General features: G+C 36.1%; 1 protein-coding gene across 2 annotated transcripts in view; it reads left to right on the top strand.

Moving 5' to 3' along the window:
* Window positions 1-25,491, top strand: part of LOC121383186 (G-protein-signaling modulator 2-like) — a 152,433-nt gene that overhangs the window by 30,576 nt on the left and 96,366 nt on the right. The gene's annotated exons all lie outside the window — the stretch shown is intronic.

Genomic DNA, 25,491 nt, shown 5'->3' with positions numbered 1-25,491 from the left:
TGGTCATAAAACGTACTGTAATACTGAACTACTGGTTGTAATGTTTGCCCAATTAATTCATTATTATCATACAACCATTCCCCACAGCTAATATACCTTACAATTTTGGCAATTGTAAATTCTTATTTTAGAGTTCCCCTACTTTTTTTGAAGAGTATATATATATATAACAATATTTCAAAAGTCTTGGGTAACTGGAAGTGTGTTCAAGTGATATGTAGCTAGGTAGCCAATTGTTTGATTTTGTGAATTTTCTGTAAGTGTAACACAGGACTTCTAGATTATGGTATCCCCACTCCCATGGTTAGTGATATTCAATGTTGGGTTAGTAAATAACTACTATTGCCATGCACAATGGCTAGTGAATTTGTTTGGTCAAATGATGCAGTTAATTAAGTCTGTTTTGTAAATATGAATATCCTGCTCCCACCCCTACCCATACCCCCCCCCCCCAATGTTAGTGTTTTTAAGCTCTATCTCCCTCTTTAGATGACATATATCCAATTATTACTATTGTTTAACTTGAAATAATGTAGGGCTAGTGAATTTTTAATCGTGGCTAGTAAATATTTTAAATCACTGATCCCATGGCTAGTGGATTTTATGAAAATTCTAGAAGCCCCGTGTAACATACTTGTCCTGCGTTTCTGTACTACACTGGTGTTCCAAATGTATTTGAAGCAAACTGATTTGCAATAATTAAGGCAGTATGTTTTAGTTTGTCTACTGATACATGTAGTCTGTGCATGAACCGGTCTTGGAATCAGTCTAGGCCACTTGGGAAATATGGGGGTTTTCATATATGAAATTTTTTTGGATGATCCTCAAGTTTTCAGATTTTATATAGAATTTAATGGTTCATAACATAATTGATTGGCGGTTTGTGGGAATTTAAAGTTGTTTAGCTGACAACAAAATGACAGGTTTGCGTGGAATGTTATGTCCTGTAATCCTTACAAATGAAACATTTCTGATGTGGAATTTTTAGGATGGGAGATAGGGATATAAAAATAGAGTATAGTTCGTATGAATGTGAAAATTTTCATAATTGTAACCAGCTCTTTTAATGTAACTTCTTTCAAAAATACAGTACTACTGCTATTAATTGTACATCATAATATTAATTAAAGCAATTAATTAATACAAATTGAAGTTACCAATGTGTCAGTGCAGGAATGACTTACATTTCTACTAATTTACTATGTAAAAGTCACAAACTAGCAGTGTATTACTGAAAAAAAGATATTACCAGCTGTATTAAAGAAATTACTGTTCAAGCAGTGTACAGCTGCGTTCTGGCACAATAACAACTGTGTACATTAGCTGTATGATTTATGTGCACTATAATGAAGTTAAAACATTGATTATACATGTAAATATGAAAAAGTAGTTTCCTTTTGCGTTTTGGTCAGATATTTTTTTTTTTTTAAACTGAATCATTAATATATTTTTTTACCATCAAAGACTATTAATGTTATCATGGCATTATTGTTCAATTTCATTTCAAATTATGTTCGTGCTTATATCCAATTAAGGTTCAAGCACGCTGTCCTGAGCACACGCCTCAGCTATCTGGGCTGTCTGTCCAGTTAGTTGTTAGTGGTGAGTGAAAGAGAAGAGGGTGTAGTGGTCTTACACCAACACACTGAACCCTTAAGAATTCACTCTGGGTTGGAACCGGGTACCGGGGTGCGAACCAGCCTGTAGTCCGATGGCTTAACCACTGTGCCACCGAGACCGGTCATTATTAGTTGTGTGTCTCTGCTGGTAATTATTAGATCACATAGGATTGGGGATGGATGAAGGGAATTAAAAATATTTTTATACATATATATACCCCATCCAGTGGTCAATTTGTACAGTTGTCTGGTTGTCTGTGACGACCTAATATTCAGTCTGGCAACTTATTAGAATCTATGATAGTACCAGTAGTTCATTGGACAACTACCGTATATTGCCGTGTATTAGCCGACTCCTTGTATAAGCCGACCTCTTAGTTTGATCCTAAATATCAAGTACAAAATCATCGGCCTCGTGTATACGCCGAAGTCATCTTTTGTCCAGTTGTACATTGTATTGGTTTCAATAATACTGTCAACAGATAGACTTGTGCCTTTCGTTTTCATTGTATTTTTTCCCCATTAATTATAACAGACACGGTAATCGTCATCTCAATGCTAACGTCTTCCATGCTGTGCAAAAATAATTTAGCACCGATAAATCATAACAGGAAAATAAACAATTCAAGCTGTAACAACATATCATTGCACATAAGTAATTAAATTATTCACTAGACAGCAAATAATAAACTCATTAAGGCATGTTTAATCCCTGTTTTCCCCTCCACACAAAAACGATTCTGTGGTCCATGGCTGTTGTTAACACAAAATTGTGTAATCCAATCAAATAAGAGCTTACAAAATGATATAAACAGAGGTGTCAAACAAAGATGGCGGAACATGTTTTTACCATTGAAATGACAATAAAACAAGTAATTTTTATTATTATTTTTACAGGTTTTCTCTCTGAAACTATTATATGTAAAAATCACCAAATGTTTGACATCCAATAGCCGATGATTAATAAATCCATGTGCTCTAGTGGTGTCGTTAAACAAAACAAATTTTAAGTTTTACTATACCCGATAACTATACCAATCCTTGTCTTGTCAGTCAATCGTTCAATTTTCGATCTGTTCCATTTTATTAATGCCCCCTCCCCCCCCCCTCAAAAACACACACACACACACACAAACACTGGTTATCATCTTCATCATCATATAACATCAACAAATTAATAAGCAGTTACTTACATTTATTGCGTTTTAATAGAATATTTAACTGTTTTGCTGTAATTTCATCACCAGATATTCCATCATAAAATATTACACTTTGATAAAGTGTGCAAAGCGGAACATTTCCGAATGAATACGGAACATGCCGCAAAAACTGAATGAAAGAAAGAAATGTTTTATTTAACGACACACTCAACGTATTTTATTTACGGTTATATGGCGTCAGACATATGGTTAAGGACCACACAGATTTTGAGAGGAAACCCGCTGTCGCCACTACATGGGCTACTCTTCCGATTAGCAGCAAGGGATCTTTTATTTGCGCTTCCCACAGACAGGATAGCACAAACCATGGCCTTTGTTGAACCAGTTATGGATCACTGGTCGGTGCAAGTGGTTTACACCTACCCATTGAGCCTTGAGGAGCACTCACTCAGGGTTTGGAGTCGGTATCTGGATTAAAAATCCCATGCCTCGACTGGGATCCAAACCCAGTACCTACCAGCCTGTAGACCGATGGCCTGCCACGACGCCACCGAGGCCGGTAACTGTGAATGATGCCATTGACTCAATTAAGTTTCCTTATACACATATTATTACTACCATAACTCGTTTCTAATAGTTAATCATTCCAAAATTTGGTAAAGCAATAATGGACAAATATTTTAATAGAAAATAATTACCATAAAAACCTGATTAAAAAGCAAAAATTTCAACTGGGAGCAAAAATTAAGTGTTTACCGTCAGTTTAACTAATTTTCTGTTTGCTTTTGACAAATATATATTATGTACCATGTGTGTATATGTGTGAGTCACACCAATTCCATTATATATCTAACAATATCACACCCTGTAGCTACAATGTGCATGATAAATATGAAAATAGTTAAATAAAACAAAATCAAATATGAATACTGTAGTATAGGAATTTTTCATATTTAAGTCCTGGGGTTAAATATGGAAAATACCAGTTTGGAGAAGATAAAGATTTATCTGAAATTAGTCCCAGGGCTTAAATTAAGAAGTTGAATTTTTTTTTAATACTGTATAAATAGAGACAAAAGGTGCAAGTTCAGAGAGCAACAGAGTGCATGTACCTCTAAGCTTAATAATTATCATTCATGACAACACTTGTGACAGGACGGGATGTAGCCCAGTGGTAAAGCGCTCACTTGATGCACAGTAGGTTTGGGAATGATCCCCGTCGGTGGGCCCATTGGGCTATTTCTAGTTCCAGTCAGTGCACCATGACTGGTATATCAAAGGTTGTGGTATGCGCTATCCTGTCAATGGGATGGTGCATATAAAAGATCCCTTGCTACTAATGGAAAAAAAATGTGGGTTTCCTCTCTAAGACGATATGTCAGAATTACCAAATATTTGACATTCAATAGCCGATGATTAATAAATCAATGTGCTCTACTAGTGCTGTTTCTAAACCAAACAAATTTTGGGTGGGTTTTTTTAACATTTGTGACGTGCAAAACATATTTCAGTGTTTGGGGTGGGGGGGAGCAGTTATTAATTCAACTTTTAATTGAGAAGGGATAATGCATACATGTACATCCATTGTAACCACTTCAGTTTCATAGTTGAGAAAAAGGAAAAGGAAAGTGCTTCTGATGCCTATCAATACAACTGTTTTTGTAAGGTTAGTTTAATGGATACGTGACATTTACTTCGTGTTACTTCTGATGTCTATCAATACAACTGTTTTTGTAAGGTTAGTTTAATGGATACGTGACATTTACTTCGTGTTACTTCTGATGCCTATCAATACAACTGTTTTTGTAAGGTTAGTTTAATGGATACGTGACATTTACTTCGTGTTACTTCTGATGTCTATCAATACAACTGTTTTTGTAAGGTTAGTTTAATGGATACGTGACATTTACTTCGTGTTACTTCTGATGCCTATCAATACAACTGTTTTTGTAAGGTTAGTTTAATGGATACGTGACATTTACTTCGTGTTACTTCTGATGCCTATCAATACAACTGTTTTTGTAAGGTTAGTTTAATGGATACGTGACATTTACTTCGTGTTACTTCTGATGCCTATCAATACAACTGTTTTCGTAAGGTTAGTTTAATGGATACGTGACATTTACTTCCTGTTACTTCTGATGTCTATCAATACAACTGTTTTCGTAAGATTAGTTTAATGGATACGTGACATTTACTTCATGTTACTTCTGATGTCTATCAATACAACTGTTTTCGTAAGGTTAGTTTAATGGATACATGACATTTACTTCATGTTACTTCTGATGCCTATCAATACAACTGTTTTTGTAAGGTTATTTTAATGAATACATGACATTTACTTCATGTTACTTCTGATGTCTATCAATACAACTGTTTTTGTAAGGTTATTTTAATGAATACATGACATTTACTTCATGTGTTTATATTTCTTCTTAAATTAGCTAAAGATGCTTGGTGAAGCGAGTGATAGCACAGTACAATATCCGTATTATTGACTTATTTAGTTACATCAACATTTTTATATAATGTCAATTAATTTGAAGGTGTTTTCTTCTTACTATAATTATTAATTGGGTGTTGTTTTGTTTTTGTTTTCTTTGGGGGGTTTTGGTGTGGGGGGTTTTCCGAGGAGGGGGTTAAATGTAAAAGTATCCACTAGGCATAAAATAATAATTATGGTAACTCTGGAACCTCATCCCCCTATGTCATCTATTTTGGAATAGCAGTATATGAGTATTTAGTTCAGGCAACACTTTGTAAAGATCAAATTTGATAAATGTTTTTCATGGTAAATTTGAAAAATACATGTATCTACTGGTGCTTTCAGAATTTGCATATCTTTTAGACTCCTTATTTTTTGCATTTTATTTGCTTATGACAAATTGAATTTTTAAACAATATTTTTCAAATTGTCAACAGTATTTTATGTGTCGTTAAATTTGGGTATAACCTAAGTACTGTGTTTTCCTATATATCAATGTAGATTGGTGGTTTTACTGTTAACGGGACATTCCTGAGTTTGCTGCATTGTAAAATGTTTCCGACTAATACAATAGTTCTACGATTAAACTTACATATTAAATATATTTTCTTGTTTAGAATACCAATGTCTGTATATTCAATGTGTTTCTGGTCGTCTTAATATTTGTAAGAAGCCCAAACTGGATTTTGTCTTCAAATAATTTCGTATGTATGAAAAAATAATATTTTAGGAAATAAAATGAAATTTAACCTAGTACAAATATTAGAACGATCAGAAACACGTTTAATATACAACCACTAATATATTATGCAGAAAAATATATTTGATATGTAATTACAATCATTAAAAAGTCTCTGTTAGTCGATAACATCTTAAATATTGCAGCAAACTCAGGAATGTCCCTTTAATGTTAGTGGAGCCAATAAATAGGGGAATTTGTGACTGTAGAAACACTTATCTACATCTGCAAATTGTAAAAGACAGGAATGTTATCAATATTCTAGTTTCAACTGCTGTGATATGTACTGTGGGATGGTGTATTAAAATTCCTTGCTGCTAATCGATGGCATGGTGACATCAGGTTTCCTCCTTTATTTTTGTGGCCCATAAGTTAACCATATATACATGTGTGTGTGTGTATATATATATATATATATATATATGTATATGTATATGTATATTTACATGTATGTTTATTATCCATATGGTTCAACATAAGGCCAAAAAAAAGAAGAAGTTTGTTTCAGGTAACATGGCCAAAAATAAGTAGGGTAGATAGGTTGGATTTTTTTTTTTTTTTTTTTTTTTTTTTTTTTTTAGTTCAAAGGTTACCCTACCTTAAATGTGTTTGCCAGAGAAAAACTCAGTCTCAAGATAAAAGACATGAAGGCAAGCTGTCTGAAAAATCTTAGTTTACTCTTTGCAGCCAGAGAGAAATAAAAACAATTTCACTGTCAGTGTCAGTTTTAAGTTTCACATGCCATTTTCAAAAGACAGGAAAACAAATGTTCAAACTATTCCTTTCACCAATAAAAGTCAGTAGATGACTGCACAGAAACTTCACAGCTTTGTCCAGTTTTGTCAGAGGATGACTGCACAAATTTGTCCAAGTTGGTCAATAGATGTTTGCACAAAAAGTTCACAGATTTATCCAGTCAATAGATGACTGCACAAAAACTTCACAGATTTGTCCAAATTGTATTGGAAATAACAAAACAATACTAATTTTGTGTGCAATTTACAAATCAATCGGCTTAGAAATGAATAACTTGTAGTAAATTTCATAGTAATAAAAAAAGGCATTCCTAGCCCAAGTACTCTGACTGTAAGAGAGCTAGACGGACATTTGGACATAAATAATGAGAGCGTGTTTATGTTCAAATGTCCGTCTAGCTCTCTTACAGTCAGAGTACTCGGGCTAAGGCGTTCCCTGTGGGACGGACTTGTAGTTTTAATGTTTATTAGCCTATTGAACGGACCCATGCTAAATCACCCAAATTAATTTATTCCCAATTAATTGAAACACTGAAATAAATGTGAACTGTTTGATGTTTGTGGTTATTCTTGAATATTCCGTTTATTTAATTATTACCCATGCTCAGCAATTGATAGGCCTATGTACATCACTGGCGTAGGAAGCGAGGAAGGGGGTACTTTGTAGTATATATATTAATTTTATATGTGTGTGTACCCACCCACCCCACTTTTTGGTATCTTCCTACAGACTACACCCGTGTATATTAACAAATTCTGGGTACTAGGCCTAAGCAGTAGCCAATAACGAAAATTGTACCACGTCTTCTTCAAATGACCTTCACCTTTGCATGCGGGGGAAAAACGCGATGACTTGTAGTTTGTGCATGTGGTATCGAGAAATCCTTGATTGTTTTGTTGAGTTCGCACGTTTTTGGAAAATAAACCTACAATGTATGAGATGACTGGAGTTACGATAATACGATATATTTTCCTCTATAGGCCTACAGTATTTAGCAGTTTGTAATAAAAAGCCATTTAATCGCCACACACGTTACCGTACTGTCATGCGATCTCGTGTGTCACCAATTACCGTGGTACCTAATAAGATTCCAATTTCAAACAAATTAGTTATGCTCATATCCATTTAACGTCCAGGCATGTCTAGTCTGGGTCCAGTTTCTAACAACACCAGTAATTGTGTCCAGGGCACGGCGTAAGAAGGTGCCAAAAAGTGGGGTGGGGGTGTATAAAAACCATCGCTGCTGCCCCTCACGCACACACACCCCTCAACCTCCATTTAACACACACACTGACGTGTAAGAGTTATCCTACTTGAGTACTTCTGTCGTCTGCTTTGTCGATCCGCGACCACAACTTCTCTGTGCACTTCCCCCCACCCCACCCCACCCCAGCAGAAAAAAAAAAGTTCAGGGTCGGTGGCAAAATTTAGGGTCGGTCGGGTGACCGGAAACAAACAATTAAATTTTTTTGGCCTAAGAAATTTAATAATAATCATGCGAAGCACACGTGTAATAACAAGTGTAATGACGTAATTTTGGGAAGCAACGTCATGTTATGAGTTGCTTCTCCAGTTCTAGCTCAGACTGCATTTGAAATATGATGTCATTTTGTCATCTCCTTCTAGTTGTGGCTGAAACATTTTGAGTTGGGTTTTGTTATTCATAAAGAAAACAACAATAATAATATGAATAATAAAGCATTCATTACACTCGCGTGCGAGTCGTACGGATTTTACGAAACTCATGTCAGGATTCCTGTATTACCCTTGCTTTCGCTCGGGCAATACAAAAATCCTGACACTCGTTTCGTAAAATCAGTATGACACACAAGCTCGTATAATAATCTCTATATATGTATATGTATATGTATATGTATATGTATGTATGTATATGTATATGTATGTATGTATGTATGTATGTATGTATGTATGTATGTATACACTTAATCTGTATAATGAGTTAGGCCTACCTAATCCTAAAACATTTGAACTACGGTTCTGTGCTACATTGATGGTTCAAATGTATTTAAAAACAAACTGATTTTCACTTTCGTTACTGATGTATGGTACTTTTAATGTTAGAATGTAATTGTTCACCACGTAACCGATTGGCGGTTCTCGTGATTTTAAAGTTGCATAACTGACACACAAACAGAACAATGATTCTCATGAAATATTGTGTCCTGTAGCACAAATGATCGACTGCATTCTAACATGGTGGGTTGTGTTTGAGAATGACCTCAGAAAGCCTTGTGTTCACTTAAGACGGAAAATGATGATATAAAGTTACAATCAATATTCAACATCATTATCCAGCTTAATTGGATCATAAGAGGAAACAGCCTTCAAAGACTGAGCAGTCAGAAATCCCTTCTAATTACCTCACACCAAATCAATTCCCAGTGATAATGTTAACAGGTTTACTCACGATATAAGCTATGATTAATTAACTCACTGAGAATAGAACAGACATCCTGTATTTAATATTCTTACACGAAAATAATGAACGCTAATTTTTGGTGAAAACGTGTCAATAAACACCTTTTCCACTTTTTCCTTTGCGTATGAAGTTACTAGACACAGATTTTGCATTTGGACAAATGACCATTAGCACTACCTGTGTAAATGGCTGCTATTTCATTAATTTTATTACAGTTTTTGTCATGCTTAATCCAAATAAAGTTTAAAGTTTGTTTTTGTTTAATGACACCACTAGAGCACATTGATTTATTAATCATCGGCTATTGGATGTCAAACATTTTATAATTTTGACATTGTCTCAGAGAGTAAACCCGCCACATTTTTCCATTAGTAGCAAAGGTTAGCGATTAGTTGTTAATGGTTAGTGAGAGAATTTGGTGTAGTAGCCTTACCACCTATTCATTGACCCACCTATTCGTTGAGTCATTAGACTCGCTCTGGGTGGGAGTCAAATCCAGTACCTACCTGCCTTAAATCTAGTGGCTTAACCACATAGTACCACCGATGCCAGTGGCTGCTATTTTGGATGGATGGATAGAATTGTTTAACGTGCACATTCAGAGCAAGCTGTTGTAGCGCACGCCTGTCCTGGGCACAGGTGCCGGCCTTGGCCGGTTCCTCCGTCCAGGACAGGAAAGGTGTGAGGTACGTAGGAGTGGGGACCGCCTGCACTGGCAGGTGCTAGGGAGCACCAATAGTCTGACTGTAGCTGGTAACAGGCGGAGGATGGTATGTTGCTATGGAATTTGGAATGTCCCGCAGGATTAAGCCAAAGAGAATGGATGCACATTTATGATGAAGAAATTTAGGCGCAATTTTTTTATGAAGGAATTTAGGTCTAAATGGAAAGGTCTGCTATTTTGAGTTGCAGTTGCTTTTATATGCCTCACAGATTCATCAATGCATCATGGTCATAATTTAAAATTTTAGTTTAAATTTTCACTTGAAGTGTAATGTGTTACACAATCAGTCACCCTTAGAAAACACATGGTTTATTTTCCATTCCAACCAGTGTTCTGCGACTGGTATATCAAAGGATGCTATCATGTGTGAAACAAATACATGTTGGAAGGCTTAGGAGTAGTGTGTATGTTAGCAATAGGTTTCTTTTCTTATTTTCTAATATACAGTGGACTCTGTCTAAACTGGACTCGCTTCGTACCGTCGAAATTGTCCGGTTTACATAGAGGACTGATTTAGAGTTATGGTTCTTGAATGATCGACAACTCGCGATCAACAATGACATTTGAACCCATGGATGGATGGATGGGAAACACAGTCATACAAGCCATTGTAACGATTGTAATTACATATCAAATATATTTTTCTGCATAAAATATTAGTGGCTGCATATTAAACATGTTTCTGGTCGTTCTAATATTTGTACTAGGTTAAATTTAATTTTATTTCCTAAAACATTATTTTTTCGTATGTACAAAATTATTTGAATACAAAATCGAGTTTGCGCCTCTTATAATTATTAAGACAACCAGAAACCCCTTGAATATACAGACACTGATATTCTACAAGAAAATATATTTATACATGCCAAATTCATAAGAGTGAAATCAGTTAGGGAACCACGCACACACATGTGCGCGCACACGCATTAATATTAATCCGATTGATCTAATGGCCTACCGCAATAAGAGTAAACTTCACACGGGTGCGACTACATTTTGTATTTGATCTTGCAACGGCATCCTGATTACTTGGCAAGTGACGATCATTGTTCAACTAATTAAGCAGCCCGTCGTTCAGTCAAATCTCAGTCCGGTGTAGACAGATGTAATTAATGCATGAACGGTTCTTTCGTTCTTGATTTTTGATCCAGAGTCCGGAGTAGACAGAATCCGGATTAGGCAGAGATTTATACCTAAGAGATAAACGATAGCTGGACGGGACTGTAGAAATGGACCGGTTTACGTAGAGATCCGGATTACACAGAATTCGGTTTAGACAGAGTCCACTGTACATGCATGTAGGATATATCAGCAAGCATTGAAGTAAGTCGAGAACGGTCATTCAGGTTACTGCATGGGAGGTTACCACATGTAAGAAAACACTGTTCATTGTTAACGGTAGTTTTGTTTCCAAACGTAAACCAGGCAATGCATGCCTTCCACGTTTCATTTTCTTGTAAGGAATTGCATCGATGTTTGCACGTACTTATGCAGTTGCAAGCAATTATAGTCATTCCGCGTTTAGTGTCCACTAGATGAATTTACTTCCACCTTTTGTTTTCTCATACGAACTTGCACCGATGTTCGTGTGCATTTGTGCAATTGCAAGCAATCTCGGAAATCTGCATTTAAGCAGCGCCCACTAAATAAATTTACTTCTGGATTTCGTTTCTCATACCGATAAAATTTCAGAACATCCATTTTAAAAGTAGTAGTAACAGGAATTTAATTCTAACTTTCATATATATAGTTGTGGTAACCTATAGGTTACCAGGCTATATTTTGTGGTAATCTGTAAATGGGTTACCAGACACAATGCTTTTTCGATGCCTGTATCGGGGCATACTATTCTACGCGAACCATCACTCTGTTCATGATTTTTGGTTATGCAACTTTAAACTCATACGAACAGCCAATCGGTTACATGTATATATGTTGTGAAATTCAATATTGGAAACTTCAGGATCTTGAGAATTTTTGTTCGGAAGAAATCAGAAACTAGATAACTATTTTTAAATACAGTGAAACCGGTCTAAACTGGAACCTGAACTAACCAGAATCTTGTCAAAAACGGGGGCGAGACGTAGCCCAGTGGTATAGCGCTTGCTTGATGCGTGGACAGTTAAGGATCGATCCCCATCAATGGACCCATTGGACCATTTCTCGCTCCAGCCAGTACACGACGACTGGTACATCAAAGGCCATGGTATGTGCTATCCTGTCTATGGGATGGTGCATATAAAAGAGCACTTGCTGCTAATCAAAAAGAGTAGCCCGTGAAGTGACGATAGCGGGTTTCCTCCCTCAATATCTCTGTGGTCCTTAGCCATATGTCCGACACCATATAAAATGTGTTGAATGTGTCATTAAATAAACCATTTTCTTCTTTCCTGTCAACACCAGCCAAGTTTCATGGTCCAAAGTTTTTAAATTCTAACATGCGATCCTCTAAACACCGGATCCTGTCTAAATATTAGGTCCTAACTTGCCTGTCATATCATTTTTATATAATTCGTGAACAGTGTTGGTGTCTGACTTGCTTTCGCTTGTCACATACCAAAACTGTTCACTCATTTCATAAAAATGGTATGACAGGCAAGCTCGTTTAGCATTCTATATGTAAATTTGAAGTAACACAAATATTATTCATATAACCAAATAATCAGTGATATACATGTAGGTTTTAACTAGCATAAACCGACTTCTGATTACCTGTAATTTTGAAACATTAAAATAAAGTTTGTTTTGTTTAACGGCACCACTGGAGCACACTGATTAATTAATCATTGACTATTGGATGTCAAACATTTGGTAATTCTGAAACATAGTCATCAGAGGAAACCCGCTACATTTTTCCTAATGCAGCAAGAGATCTTTTGTATGCACTTTTCCACAAACAGGAAAACTCATACCATGGCCTTAATTGTCCAGTTGTGGTGCATTGGTTGGAATGAGAAAAAAGCCAATCAGTTGAATAAATCCACTGAGGTGGTTTGATCCTGTGATGCAAGCACCTCAAGCGAGCACTCAGCCGAGTGAGCTAAATCCTATCCCTTTGAAACATTATCCGCAGAATATATTGTATTTTAATATTTTTCTATGGGGAAATTCTTGTGCATTACTAAAAACTGATTGTGGAAAGTGTGTAATTAAACTGTTATATTGAACATATATTTAATGGCAATATAGTATATGGTTGCACTTTGCAGCATACCTGTTTTTTAAGTGAAAGCACCATTAGTTGATAAATGTGGTGACCAACTAATTGCCTTCTGTTATGGATTTTTTAACTTTATCATTTGGATACAGCTGGAAACCTTGTTAGTTAAGTATAGCCAGTCAGTTATGTCTAATTTTATTACCACTAATAGGATGAGAGAAAATCCTTTTCGGCTTGTATGGGTTACATCCAGCTACATCCAGGGAGAGTACTAGTGTTACAGCGTCTTGCTTGAGTTGTTCTGTGTGGCTGTGACATATGGTGAAATATATTGTATGTGTTTAGATCAGTCTGTCAGTTCATCCCAAGGGGTTACATTATTATCAAGGGATGAAAAGCCGCTCCGTTTTCATTTTGAGTTGATTTTAGTGCTACTATACCTGAAAGGAGTAGGATGTAGCCCAGTGGTAAAGTGCTCGCTTTAGTCGGTTAGAGATCGATCAGTTTTCATCTGGAGTTGATTTTAGCTCTACTATACCCGAAAGGGGTAGGACGTAGCCCAGTGGTAAAGCGCTCACTTTAGTTGCTTAGAGATCGATCCCCATCAGTGGGCCCATTTGGCTATTTCTCATTCCAGCCAGTGCATTATGACTGGTATATCAAAGGCTGTGGTATGTGCTATCCTGTCTGTGGGATGGTGCATATAAAAGATTGTTTGCTACTAATGGAAAAATGTAGCGGGTTTTCTCTCTAAGACTATATGTCAGAATTGCCAAATGTTTGACATTCAATAGCCGATAATTAATATATCAATGTGCTCTAGTGATGTCGTCAAACAAAACAAACTTTAACTTTTACTATTCCTTGTCTTTTGATGAAAAGGTTGTTGTACATTGTATGTTGACCGCCGACAATCAGGACTGGTTATATATCAGAAGTCATAGATTTAAAAAAAAAAGTAAACATTTGGGGGAAAATCTAAAAAAAAATACAATTTTATTTATTTATTAAAATTTTAATGCTCATTTGCATCACGACTATTACATGTTTGTTCCTACCAACAGTATATATTAAAATAAGAAAAAAACTTCAAAGTAGTGTAGACTACCTTAATGTTTGCAAAGATAAGACATATAACCATATAGTTATAGTTGCTGTTCCTCAAAATGCTGTCATGTGTTGAATGGTGTATATAAAAGATCCTTTACGGTACTGCTATTTGGTATGAAAAGCCTATGTGGCAGCACAAGTATGGGTTTTTTGTTTTAACATTCCAGAAAGAGTTATCCACCAAATACATGTAGCTAGTTTAAAATGTGTTGAGATGTAGTTTCATATTCAACAATTTGAATATTAAAAAAACCCAAATCTAATGTAGCTGTTTGGTTAGATATTTGACTGAAATCTGACAGGTCACAGCATTTATTCTTCTTTAGGTGCGGGATTTAGGTCAGTCCGTTTATTAGTGCTCGCTTTAGGTGCCTGCGTCACAGGATTTAACCACCTCGGTGGATCCATTCAACTGACTGGCCTTTTTCTAGTTCCAACCAGCGCACCATGCACAACTAGTCAAAGGCCATGGTATGTGCTTTTCTGTCTGTGGGAAAGTGCGTATAAAAGATCCATTGCTGCATTGAGAAAAATGTAGCGGGTTTTCTCTGATGACTATGTTTCAGAATTACCAAATATTTGACATCCAATAGCTGATGATTAATCAATGTGCTCTAGTGGTGTTATTGAAATAAACTTGAACTTTTAAAAACTTTTCATCCTTCTTTTATTTGTGAACCTCTTGTGTTATTTCCCTTTCTATAGCTAGTATATCAAAGACCAGTGTATGTGCTGTCCTGTCTTTGTGAAAGTGAGCTTGACAGACCTTTCTACTAATCATGAATAGCCCACATATATTTGTTTGGAAAGAAAAGAAAAATGAATTCATATTTAATGACCCCTCAACACATTTTAAACTATGGCTACATGTATTTAGCATTTTGACTTATGGTTCTTTTCACACTTATTTAAGATAGGTATAAAACACATTGCCATTACGTCTTCCGAGAAAAAACCAGCAATTAATGGATCTTTTATATGTGTTTTTCCATAGTCAGGTCAGTACATACCATGGCCTTTGATGTACTAGTTGTGAGACACTGGTCGCGACTGGAGGTTGGGATTTAGCTCAATTGAGTGCTCACTTGAGGTGCTTGTGTCACAGGATCGAACCACCTCTATGGATCCATTCAACTGACTGGAATTTTCTCATTCCAACCAGTGCATCACAACTGGTCAAAGGCAGTGGTATGTGTTTTCCTGCCTGTGGGGAAAGTGCGCATAAATATCCCTTGCTGCATTAGGAAAAGTGTAGTGGGTTTCCTCGAATGACTACGAGTCAGAATTACCTAATGTTTGACATCCAGTAGCCAATGATTAATAAATCAATGTGCTCTAGTGATGTTGTTAAACAAAACAAACAAACTGTTAGGGACTGACAAACCCGAGTCTGTCAATGATGATTGATACTCCGACCATTCGCACCTGAGGTGAGCACTCTGCCCTTGAACTACATATACTGCCCTTTACTTGTTTGCTCTTCTCATCCCAAAACTGATGATCAAACAGTGAGCTGAGACGCCATTACCATACAGGGTTCGAAATAGTAAGTAAAATATGGTCTACTGTTATTATTTTTTAAATAGTAGGCCAAAAGAAATACAGGTACCGTATATCTTCGCCTGTAAGTCGATCTCGGCTATAAGTTGAGTCCCTAATTTCAAGCCCTGAAAACTTTTTTTTTTTATTGACCCGTTTATAAGTCAACCCATGAAAAACAACGTATGAATATTGAAGTATTTCTTATTTTCAGCACATGAGAACAATAATGTACAATATCTGAACAAAAGAAAATTATTTTACAAACTTCGTTTTTCACGTTTTATACATCGCAATAACATTCCAATCAAACTACATGTGTACATAGCATCGAAATGAAATATTCCCTTAGTAAGAGTGAAAGCTGTTTGACTGTTACTGTATGGCACTGTACAGCATGGTTTTGTGCAAAGACAACAACTTTATTTATAAACACTGACAACAGATCACTACGATAAAACTGAAAGTACATGTATCATCGGTTAATCACATGTTTTGCCGCCATATTAATACATGTAAGGAGGATAACTCGGGGAAAGTACACTGGTTTTTGTACCAAATGATGTGTCCCTATTGCTCTAGTGAACTGCAGAGATCAGTCTATTTTAAGGGAAAGCTCAGTAATATTCATGAAGTTAATCACCGACAAAACATTGTTTGAACAACCATTAATGCCAGTGACCAGATTTCAAAATAAACTCAGGCAACAGGTAGTTAGTATTGTTTACATTTTTGCTATTAGTGATGACTGTTATTTTAACTAAGTGGACTGTTGTCTTGGCATGTGAGTGAGATCGCACGCCTTTTCAAATAACCAAAACGGTGAAAACCATTATAATGCCAAAAAAAATAGGTTATAAAAAAATAAATGTGTCAAATTAACATATTTGAGTATAAATACAGGGCATACTTCAACAATAAAACTTGTAAAATAATCTCCAAAACGGTAATATTTTTGGGTGAAATTTTTTGACCCTCTTATAAGTCGACCCCCTAAGTTATAAAATAATTTTTGGGTGAAAAGAATTCAACTTATAGGCGAAGATATACGGTACATGTATGTCCTGCAAAGAAAAAGTATGGCCTGCTGAAAATAAGACAGCACAGGGTCAGGGTGAGGTTTTGGGATAGAGTGTGAGAAATGAGAACCTCATACCCTGTAGATATATTTTTGAGCATTATGGAATTAATAACAATAATAACACAAATATGAGATAGATATCAGATGAGATAATTTTTCATGCATTAAATTTTTTAGTCTCAAATGTGATGGTTGGGGTGGTTTCAGCAGGTGAACTTCTATCTATTTCACTTGCCATTGGGCTGTTTCTCGCTCCAGCCAGTGCACCACGACTGGTACATCAAAGGCTGTGGTATGTGCTATCCTGTCTATGGGATGGTGCATATAAAAGATCCCTTGCTGCTAATTGGAAAGAGTAGTCCATTGCGTGGTGACAGCGGGTTTCCTCCCTCAATATCTGTATGGTCCTTAACCATATGTCCGATGCCATATAACCGTAAATAAAATGTGTTGAGTGCGTCGTTAAATAAAACAGTTCCTTCCTTCCTTCTATTTCACTTGCAAGGTCTAAATATTGGACTGGTTTTTGCAGGCCACTATTTCGAGTCCAGCATTAAATAACCATACTTCTCTTTTTATGCAATAATTAAATTATATGGTGCCTCTATGTTCCTAGACCTTTAATGTCCATGAATATAGTAATCTCAATGGTACCAGGATAAAATTGATGGCACCAGCAGTAGTGTGTGTATGAAAGCGTACATATATCTGTGAAAACGAGATGACCAGCCACCTGCCAGAGCAACAGGCCTCTGATTTATGAAGGGACTTGATGTAAATGGTTCGATTGCGGTGTCCCATGGCCATGCAATTATGTGAGGCCATGCACAAGGGGATCGGGGTGAGTTCTGTTGACAGTCAGTCACATTGCTGGCTCAATCAATAGTCTGGTAGACAACTTTATTTATAGTCATGATGGATGCCTGTTTATTCTCCCCGGTCCTCGCTGACTTGTGCGATGGGCACACAAACAGTTCGGCCAAAATTTAATTTTTGAAAAATTAGGACATCCTGTGGAAATAATTTTGGCCTAATCAGTAGAGAAGGGAGTATATGTATGCTAGGATTGTCAATTATAAGGAATTTTCAAACAGGAATATCATTTATGAATAAAAGGTTTTAGATTGGTGTTAGTTATGTTGGGTTGTCATGCCACGATCAGAAGAGATCAGACCCTCTCTAAGGGCCCTATGGGCAACCTAGGGAGACACCTCATCATCCACAGGTCTTAATTACGAGCTCCTCTCGGCCTACTAAAATTCCAAACCTATACGTAGCTCCCCGCCTTTTATTTTTAGAACAACCATCAAAATTGTGCCAAACTTCCTTCATCAAAATGCGCACTCATTTCCCTTTGGCTTAATCCTACGGGACAGTCCAAATTACATAGCACCATACCACCCCCCACCTGTTACCAACCATGGTTGGACTGCTGGTGCTCCCTTGCACCTGCCACTGCCAGCGGTCCTTCCTTCACCCACTCCAACCCTTTCCTGTCCTGGACGGAGGAACCGGCCAAGGCCGGTACCTGTGCCCAGGACAGGCGTGCACTACAACAGCTTGCTCTGAATGTGCACGTTAAACAATTTCTCAATCCCAATCCAAGTTAGTTATGTTCTTGGGTTTACACTTTTTTTTTTTTTTTTAACAAAATCAATAATGTGTAAAACTGAAAATTCCCCCAAACTCCCCGCCCTTTCAAAATTCCTAAAACTTTCCAGGGAAAGTTTCCAAAATTCCAGGAAACTTTCCATCACTTTACAGCCCTAATGTATACTATAGGTAGGCTTAATAAATATGATTAATTTTTAAAATATATATTTTAATTTTGTTTACAAGGCATACATGTATTAAAAAAGAAAAGTAGAGAAAAAAACACATTTTATTAGTAAGACTATCTTTACTTTAAAAAAAATTTAAAAATTAAGATGACCTCAACTGCATTGAATAAAATGTATTGCTCTTTTTTCCTGCATAATATACATTGTCAAGTAGCTGCACGAAGGCACGTATGCTTGAAATAAAATATATATATGGGTTTGGAGAATTATTAATGCATACATGTTGTATAATGATTGCTTGAATGGATGGATCGACAGCTGTTCAGATAGATGATGAATATCAATCAAGTAAACTTTAATTTTTTTTTAATGTTTCATTCAGCATCACATTTTACTGCTCGAGAGTAATTAAAGGTCTATAAGTAGATTGTACAGGACTAAAACCATGTGATTGGGACTCGAGCAATTACAGGATTATGGCCACATAATCAGTGGATCGAACAGCTTACATGAACTCACAAGGTTCTTAGTGTCTAGATTTCGGAAACAGTCAATATAGTTTCCTGGCAAATAGAATTGTATTTTGTACAGTATTCGGGTGGGATATAGACCAGTGGTAAAATGCTCACTTGATGCGCAGTCAGTTTGTGATCGATCCCCGTTGGTGGGCCCATTGGACTATTTCTCGTTCCAGCCAGTGCACCACGACTGGTATATCAAAGGCTGTGGTATGTACTACCTTGTCTGTGGGATGGTGCATATAAAAGATCCCTTGTTAATAATGAAAAAATGTAGCGGGTTTCCTCTCTTAAGACTATATGTCAAAATTACCAAATGTTTGACATCCAATTAATAGCTGATTAATAAATCAATGTGCCCTAGTGCATGGTGTCATAAAACAAAACCAACTTCTTATACAGTGTTATACAGATACTCATTCACCATATTAATCTACCTTGGTATAGAACCCTTTTTTCTGTCCCAAACAGCTGTGGTATGTGCTGTCGTGCCTATGAAAAAGTGCATGTAAAAGATCCCTTAATGCTATTGGAAAGACACTTGTATGTAAGTGGTGGCTGCAGGGTTTTCCGCTCACTGTGTTGTCTCCATAATCTTGTATTAAGACACCAAATATCTGTATTTTAAGATGTGACATGAAACATATATATCAGCCTGGCTTGAAATAGGAAATAATGATGGCCTACTATTATTAGTTCCCTACCAGTCCAACCGGAGAGGACTGTAGGTTTCATGTTAGTACGTCTGTCACACATACAGTTTTCTGGATGTTTTGGGGTTTTTTCAGAATGCCTTGAAATATTGAATCCCAGAATAGCACATACTATATGCTTTTGAATGTACAAAATACATTGTAACCGTGTTAGGCACCAAAAAGCTGTAGTTTAAAATATGCTGAGGTTTCATCAAACAAATACACCTTCCTTTCTTTTGTTATACAGTGAAACTCCTCCAAACCGGACACCCTCAGGTCCAAGTAAAAAGTCTGATTTTAAGAGGTATCTGGTTTAAAGAGGTTCTCTTTTGTACAGATATTTAAAAAGGGACCATGAAAAACATCCAGTTTTGAGGGAATTCCAGTTTACAGAGGGTCTGGTTTTGAGAGGTTTCACTGTACATGTATGTAAAACGGATTAAACAAGAGACTGATCTGCTGTTCATCTGTTATCTCGAGCACGCTAACCTCAAGTTCCAGGGTTATGTCGAGCACATTTTGGTGTCCCTAGGTACACTTTGTTGTGTTTTTTCCTTATAATAAAAATAATTACCTGCTTGGACTATCGCTTTTATTTGCCATTTTTGTTCTTCCCTAATTTCCTCCCAAGTAATAAAGAGCACTGTATATCTTGCATTAAACTGGAGCAGGTCCAGGCGTTTATGAAAAGGAGATGCCAGTTTGAAGGCGAACTCCTCATCAGCAGCAGCAGCACACCCCCACCCCGGATCCGAGCCTGAAACTGATTACCTCTGATGTCCAGATTTATATTCCGATTCGACATTATTTGACAGGATATTGAACTTGGCTAGCTAGTATTGTCTACAAGCTTGGCAGAGTGATTGTTTAATGTTTGTATATTAGTATCTTTGGTATACTCATGGACATAGACTGGGGAGGGAGGGGGATTCGAACAAACAATGCAATATCAGGCTATGCACAAAAATGTCCAGAGAAAATATAGACAAAACAGTTCATATTTGAATCGCCCCTGACTATATCGTTGACTGTTGTTAAGTTTGCAAACACATGTTTGGCATAATTTGTATCATCGACTATTATGTTTATCTCGAGCCACGGATATCTCGAGCTTGGTGGTTCGGTCCCTTCAGCATCGAGATACCGAAGTTTGACTGTCAATAAATAAATAATATTGACCTAATTATTTAATCGTACACCAAAAATATAAATATACTGACTTTAAAAAAATAATCCTTTCTTCTAAAGATGATAAGTATTTATATGGACGTTTCATGTTACTTAAACTTTCCTGTGAACACGTTCTAACATTGGAATAAATAATTACCAGTAAAGTGTTAATACATGTAAGTAGACTGGGTTTTTGTTTCTGCCCAACTATAAGATGTATAGAAGTTGCATGATAAATGAAGGCTTAATATTGAGTTTTCAATACCTTTATACATTAAAAAAAAGAAAACTCCATTCACGCCAGTCAAAACAAGCCGCAAACACTCTTAGCAATGGCTGACTGTGATACGCATAAAATGAGAATCAATCAATAGTGTATCCTTGTTAATGCTCAGGGGCGGGACGTAGATTTGTGGTAAAGCACTCACCTGATGTGAGGTCAGTCTTGGATCAATCCCCGTTTGTGGGCCCCACTGGGTTATTTCTCATTCCAGCCAGTTCACCACAAGCGGTATATCAAAGGCTGTGGTATGTGTTCTGTCTGTGAATTGGTGCACATAAAAGATCTCTTGCGATTAATGGAAAAATGTAGCGGGGTTTCCTTTCTAAGACTATATGTCAAAATTGCCAAATGTTTGACATCCAATAGTCAATGATTATTAAATCTGTGTGCTCTAAAGTGGTGTTTTAAGAAAACAAACTTTAAATTTAATTTTTTGTTAATGGTCATATTCAGTCTTTTGATCTTGTAAATGTTCTGTACTATTATAATATCAGGGTTAATTTATTTATAAAATTTGACTTTTCTCCCATGGGTTTGACTTTGGGATATTTCGGCATTGTTTTACAAAATGTTGGGAATTTTCAACTTCATTTAAAAAATATCTTATTACGGTAAGTTCGAGTTTAAAAGAGTAATATTGCACATGTACTTATTACTTAATAATACATTACATTCACATTAATTCATCTGTTGGCATTATTAAATGTTATGGGGAAGGAATGAGTTTTTGTTAAATGTTGCATATCATTTTCAAAATATCTTTTTATATATTAAAAAAGGGAATTATTTACTCTAAAATTAGGAATTAATAAATGTACTGTTTTGTTAGTTTAGAAACATAGGTGATATCTAACCCTGAATATGCATACATGTATAGTTATTTAAAAATCAGTTAATTTTTTATTTTATTTTTTTTAAATATTCATAACCAAAATCTTTACAAATAACTTGCAAGGCAATTATTCTCTTGTATTTTCTTTTTTTCATATATTATGTATGTCATTGCTTCATTCAGTGTTCGAGATTAACGGTATCCCGATATCCCGGGGATACTAGAATTTAATTTTGGATACCAGACTTCAATAATCCAGTATCCCACCGGGATACCATATAATGTTGTTGGGTTATTTTAATTCTGCTTTTTTATTTTTTGCTGGTGAAGTTAAGTAACAGTATTTTTTGAGCTCGTACCCAGTCTAATGCTATGTCATAACAGTATCTCCCCCAATTCGTACCCAATCTAATGCTACACTGGAACAATAGCGGCGTAGCAATAGACTGGGAACGGCTAAGTCGCTATTATTTTTGTTGGATGTTTCCTGCGTTTAAATTTTATTTGAGATATTAATTCCACATCTGCAGAAAATTGATACATGTACGTTTATCATTAGTAATGTCAGAAACACTTACATATTACTGCTAAATATTAATTTATGTCAGTATTACTCAAAAATAGATGCAGCAAATCTTTTTGCCGATTCCGTTTGATTGCAAATTTCATGAATTCGCGATTTCGATTGCAGCGTAGCAATAGACTGGGAATGAGAACAATGTCGTCCAAGTTTGTTACGATGTTATTTATAAATTTCATTTAAGTGGGATACTAAATTCTTAGGTGGGATACCAGATTTTGAAATGTTAGTATCCAACTCCGATAATGCCCAAAATATTTAATCTTGAACACTAGCTGTCATTACCCATTGCTTCACTTGATTTTTTTCTTTACTTTTTCTTTTTTTAAATTAATTTGTTGGGGTTTTTCGTCACAAAAGCTGTGCTATCAAATTCCCATGTTTGTCACCAAAGAGTGATTAGTATTATGATTTATTTTAAAAATAAAATAGGCATTAGACATATTGGTGTTATAATGCACTTTGTTATTAACCTTTAGACTACTGGATTCATTTTTAACAAAAATCATGTTGAGTGGGTACAAATTTATAATTTTTACTCACATGTATTCACTTAAATGTTTTATAAATATATGAAATAAAGTTCATATATGAATCGGTAAGTATTATTTCTGTGGGGTTTTTGTAATTTGTATTATTTTTAGATCAGCTAATGGTGATTAAAATTAGACAAAAAATCGAAAAATTTGCATTTACTTACAGGCATTTGTGTCCAGCTGTCCAGTATTTATGTCCATTGTTCCCGATAACAGTGGTTTTCTGACCAGAATTTTTTTTTAAACCTGAACTACGATTCATATTGCAATATTTGGTGATTTTGTTGTTGGTAAAACGATCAAATTTATTATCAAATTAGCTGTCACACTCAGCTATCGATCCCTGAAAATGACCGCGACATGCTGCCATTGTTGTCAAGCAAAAATACTTGCTGACAATTTCAAGGTATTTTCAGTTAAAAAAATCAAAACAAAAGCCACCATTTTGAAAAAAAATCTTTTTTCTTTTATTATATTTCCGTTTCCGGTGAGTGTCGTGTGCAAAACGGCAGGAAATATGAATTGGGGAATGCACTGTATACAGTATACAGTATGTCGACTGACGTGATGTCGGGCGAGATATCTCGCCTGCAGTACTTAGAAGGTTAATAAAGGGGTACAATGTACATTTGGAGCTCAGTGTCAGAATGCACTTTGTTATTGATAAAGGGGTACAATGTACATTTCGAGCTCAGTGTCGGAATGCACTTTGTTATTGATAAAGGGGTATGATGTACATTTCGAGCTCAGTGTCAGAATGCACTTTGTTATTCAGGGTTCGCATGGGCCTGGAAAAGTCCTTGAATTTTGACGTAGTACTTGAAAAGTACTGGAATTTTGCAAATTCAGAAAAGGTCCTGGAAAAGTACTGGAATTTCATTAAAAACTACTTGAAAATTGCCGAAATGTACTTGAGGGTTTTTTTACAAGCAGAATGTCTCTCTTACTGATTAAAATCTGGAAAAAATAATAAGTATTTCTCGGGTATTTGTCGTAATCAAAACCCGGAAGTGATATGTGTTGCTGCCGATATAGATAGACTGGCATACAAGTCCTTGTTGCGCTTGCTATATGCACCACAGTGTGAAGATTACGGTAGACTGGCTGCTGTCTACTGGAAACAGTGCATTACTAATAGTTGAACAGGTTTATGAGTGAGACAGGTAACCAGTCGTGTGCTGAAAAACGGTAAGCTGTAGTTAACTAGTGATGTGTGTGTGTTAAACTGCTTGTAACATTGTGCCAAAGACTACTTGAAAAACTGAAAAATATACTTGAAAAGTACTGGAATTTCTGTTCACCAGGTCTGTATGAACCATGTTATTGATAAAGGGGTATGATGTACATTTCGAGCTCAGAGTTAGAATGCACTTTGTAATTGATAAAGGGTATGATGAACATTTCGAGCTCAGTGTCAGAATGCACTTTGTTATTGATAAAGGGGTACATTTCGAGCTCAGTGTCGGAATGCACTTTGTTATTGATAAAGGGGTACGATGTACATTTCGAGCTCAGTGTCGGAATGCACTTTGTTATTGATAAAGGGGTACGATGTACATTTCGATCAGTGTCGGAATGCACTTTGTTGATGTACGATGTATTTCGAGCTCAGTGTCGGAATGCACTTTGTTATTGATAAAGGGGTACGATGTACATGATAAAGGGTATGATGTACATTTCGAGCTCAGTGTCAGAATGCACTTTGTTATTGATAAAGGGGTATGATGTACATTTCGAGCTCAGTGTCGGAATGCACTTTGTTATTGATAAAGGGGTACGATGTACATTTTGAGCTCAGTGTCGGAATGCACCTTGTTATTGATAAAGGGGTACGATGTACATTACGAGCTCAGTCTCGGAATGCACTTTGTTATTGATAAAGGGGTACGATGTACATTTCAAGCTCAGAGTGAGAATGCACTTTGTAATTGATAAAGGGTATAATGTACATTTCGAGCTCAGTGTCGGAATGCACTTTGTTATTGATAAAGGGGTAAGATGTACATTTCGAGCTCAGTGTCAGAATGCACTTTGTTATTGATAAAGGGGTAAGATGTACATTTCGAGCTCAGTGTCGGAATGCACTTTGTTATTGATAAAGGGGTACGATGTACATTTCGAGCTCAGTGTCGGAATGCATCTTGTTATTGATAAAGGGGTACGATGTACATTTCGAGCTCAGTGTCGGAATGCACCTTGTTATTGATAAAGGGGTACGATGTACATTTCGAGCTCAGTGTCGGAATGCACTTTGTTATTGATAAAGGGGTACGATGTACATTT

Source organism: Gigantopelta aegis, chromosome 10 (genome assembly GCF_016097555.1).
Source record: "Gigantopelta aegis isolate Gae_Host chromosome 10, Gae_host_genome, whole genome shotgun sequence".
NCBI classification, from domain to species: domain Eukaryota; kingdom Metazoa; phylum Mollusca; class Gastropoda; order Neomphalida; family Peltospiridae; genus Gigantopelta; species Gigantopelta aegis.
The sequence above is the reverse complement of the archived record's forward strand: the minus strand, read 5'-3'. Positions and strand labels throughout refer to the sequence as shown.